The sequence below is a fragment of the Meriones unguiculatus genome, chromosome 4 (genome assembly GCF_030254825.1).
Source record: "Meriones unguiculatus strain TT.TT164.6M chromosome 4, Bangor_MerUng_6.1, whole genome shotgun sequence".
Lineage (NCBI taxonomy): Eukaryota > Metazoa > Chordata > Mammalia > Rodentia > Muridae > Meriones > Meriones unguiculatus.
Window position 1 is genome coordinate 1,511,459 of NC_083352.1, and position 4,052 is coordinate 1,515,510.

The following is a 4,052-nucleotide window of genomic DNA, read 5'->3' on the forward strand; positions in this document are numbered from 1 at the left end:
AGGGCTGGTGGTTGGTTTTAGATTTATGTTGACTGTTGATACTTATTTACTGTATAAATATAATTTATCATTTGTATCAAAAAAAAAAAAGAAAGAAAGATCATCCTGAGTGAGGTATCCCAGAAGCAAAAAGACACACATGGTCTGTACTCACTTATAAGTGGATATTAGATATAATATAGGATAAACACACTAAAATCTGTCCATCTAAAGAAGCTAATCAAGAAGGAGGACCCTGGGTAAGTTGATCAATCCTCATTCAAAAAGGCAAACAGGATGGACATCTGAAAACAAGGAACAGGACAGGATCCTACCACACAGACCAGCAGGATATCAAAGCAAGTGTTGAGGCTCTTAGCCAAACTTTGGGCAGAGTACAGGGAATCTTATGAAAAAACGGGGAGATATAAAGACCTGCAGGGGACAGGAGCTCCAGAAGGAGAACAACAGAACCAAAAAATCTGAGCACAGGGATCTTTTCTGAGACTGATACTCCAACCTAGGAACATTCAGGGAGATAACTTAGAACCCCTGCACTGATGTAGTCCATGGCAGCTCAGTATCTGAGTGGGTTTCCTAGTAATGGGAACAGGGACTGTCTCTGACATGAACTCAGTGATTGGCCTCAATGATTACCTCCCCCTGAGGCAGGACCCACCTTGCCAGTTTACAGAAGAAGACAATGCAGCCTGTCCTGATGAGACCTGAAAGGCTAGGGTCAGATGGAAGGGGAGGAGGACCTCCCCTATCTGCGAACTTGGGGAGGGGCATGGAAGGAGATGAATGAGGGAGGAAGGGTGGTGTGGGGAGAGGGTGAGGGAGGAGGCTACAGCTGGGATACAAAGTGAGTAAACTGTAATTAACAAAAATAAATAAATAAAATGCAAAAAAGAGGTTAAGAGTATAATTACGGATCCAAATGAAGTTAGTAGTGAGTAATGTGCAAAAATCTTAGATTATTAAGATAAAAGGTAAAAGATAAAAACTCATTCATAGGAAAGCCTGCTCCAAATAAAATGTGAACGAGATTTTTGAGTAAATTTTCTTTTTTGTCTCAAAGCTGTATCAAAAGTGAAGCCATGAAGGCCAGCACTAGTGCATTCTTTCCTAGGAAAGGATAAATTAATTATTTTTTTAAAGTATGTTTTCCTATAGTATACTAAATCTCTCTCCCTTTTAAAATCTATTTATTTATTGTGTGGGTGTTTCATTTATCTTTCTTTAGCAAGATAGATAATAATTAGATTTAGTTATGTTATTGATCTAAATACTTTTAAAGAAAACGGTGTTCTAAATATTTGCATATTTTCTATTAATTTAAACAGCAAGTTTAAAGGAGTAAAGACACTTTAACTCCTGTTTTCTTTAAAAAAAATATTTTACACATTAAGAAAACCTAGGACCCCTGTACAAATGTAGCCCATGGCAGTTCAGTATCCAAGTGGGTTCCATTGTAATAGGAACAGGGACTGTCTCTGACATTAACTGATTGGCCTGCTCTTTAATCACCTCCCCCTGAGGGGGCACCAGCCTTACCAGGCCACAGAAGAAGACAATGCAGCCACTCCTGATGAGACTTAATTGACTAGAATCAGAAGGAAGGAAAAGAAGACCTCCCCTATCAGTGGACATGGGGAGGAGCATGCGTGCAGAGGGGGGAGGAAGGGCAGGACTGGGACAGGAGGAGGGAGGGAACCACAGGGAGGATACAAAGTGAATAAAGTGTAATTAGTAAAGAATTTTAAAAAAGAAAAAAAGAAAACATTTTCCTTTATCCAAATTTCATTTCATTTCAGTTTTAATGGCTGATTTAATTTTATTGCTTTGAGATTATTCTAAAAATTTCCCCAACAAAAGATTCATTTTTAAAGTTCTACTTGACACTTACATAACACATTCCATTCATATCATTTATTATTACTAATTTTATATTCATGTGAAATATTGAGATATTACCTATTCACAAATATTATTTATGAAATAGGCAGTGTTTTATTTCCATATCACTGTTTGAATAAATAAAAGCAGCATCACAGTCTACAACTTTTTAAATGAGTGTGCTTTACTTGTGTCTACCTCATAATTCAAAATACCTCCAGTAAAGCAGAAACATTATTTTTGGATCAGTGACATTTAAAATTTATAGAGGCATGATAGTATTTTTTAATTTTTCTTGATTAATAATCGAAGATATTTTTATTTAAAATATGCATTGGTGTTTTTAAAGGTTTAATACTATAACAGTAAAAAAAAAGAAAATTATATAAAATAAATTATATTAGACAAAAAAAAAATACTCTAGGTTTTACTGTGAGAATTCTATCCCAGCCTGAGCTTGTTTGTGAAATTTCCATTTCACAGGAAAAATTGGTTGGCAGCAAAAGTCTAGGCAACTAACCTTGACTTTTATTTAATATGGTAGAGAACACACAGCTCCTCCATCTCCCTACATAGGTACATGGGATGAGACAGAAGTCACAGAACTCAGCAGTGAAGAACAGGAGAAGCAATAAGGGTGCAGCAGAGAATGATGGGAGCAAAAAGTATTTTTTATCATACCGTTACTATGTCAGGCAAGTTTGTTCAGTGCCCATTTATTCTTGCAGAATGCTTTTGTAAGAAAAAAAATTAAAGATTCTACAAGGCACTCATCTTACTTATATAAATCATGTCATAATTAAATATGCATAGAGGTCCTCTCATGGAAAAAATAGCTTTTTAAAATTTTCAGCTTCAAATGTGATTCTCAATAATGAGGTTCTTTAAATTCATATCTGTGTCTATGCACAGCATTTGGAAACTTTACCATTGTTTACAGACAGAGTAACTATATCAATAGGAATCAATAGAAAATAACATTTATTCGTACCCCCATTATTTACACATTTTAATCAAATTTGTGTACATTATCTTAAGAGTTATTTTTAATGAGCTAATTATAATTGTCTTTTGGAGGAAGTGAAAGGAAATCTAAGTATATTACTACAAAGAAATACAATTTAACAGGATATTGTAATATTACAATAAAATCACATGACATTTCTAATATTTACAACTTTTAATGTATATTTTCATGCTTTTTTTTTCTTCTATTGAAGATTGTAGTTATAGTTCTGGAAAAGTGTCTCTTCTATACACTGTGGGTTCAATATGTAGCACCACACACAAAAATGACTGCTCAGTCTCCAAGTGTGTTCCCTAGCAAGGAGTACAGGGACTGTCTCTTAAATGAACTCAGTGGCTGGCTCTTTGATAACTTCCCCATGGTGGGGGGTGCAGCCTTGCCAGGCCACAGAGGAAGACAATACACCCAGTCCTGATGAGACCTGGTAGGCCAGGGTCAGATAGAAGGAGAGGAGGACCTCCCCTAGCAGTGGAATAGGGAAAAGGCATAGTGGGGGAAGATAAAGGTTGGGTGGGATGGGAGGAAACAAGGGATGGGGCTGCAAAGTGAACGAATCATAATAAATAAATAAATAGAATTTTTAAAAGGAGCAAAAGCTTAAAATAAAATATAGTTTTTAATATGTCTCTTATTTCTCATATCTTTTTTAAAATGTTTACTCAACACAACACAATCTCCAGATTCACCGAGTTGGCTGAACATGTCCATGACCAAAGCCACCTCTAAACTGGATTCAGCTGCTGAGCCAGCCTCAGCCCCAGCTTCCGTGTCAGCTGTTTCTTCTATTTGTGTCTCTGTCTGCTTCCTCTCTCGTGACTCTTCGGTGTTGCTCATCCTCTAGACCTTTGGGGCAAGGCCTGCCAGTCTCGGGACAGCAGCAGTGAAGGGTGGTGCGCAAGCTCTCTGGAGATGGGTGGAGGCGACCTCGGAGACCCTGGATGCCCTCATTTCTAAGTTACCAATAGAAAGGTCTCCAGGGAAACTGCTCTTCACTTGAGACTTGAGAGACCGCATGGCTTTCACTAGGGGAAAGTTGGGCATATTTTTGTCTGCCAGGGGCATTGGTCACATGGGTATCTTTCTCAGCGACCAACACCTCTTCCTTACGTAGGAGTTAATTGATGGCAATCCGGCTTTTCTTAGGCAT

The 4,052-nt window shown here is 37.5% G+C and overlaps 1 pseudogene; it reads right to left on the reverse strand.

Moving 5' to 3' along the window:
• Positions 1-3,587: 3,587 nt before the first annotated feature.
• On the reverse strand, positions 3,588-4,052 carry LOC110565911 (small ribosomal subunit protein eS10-like; annotated as a pseudogene).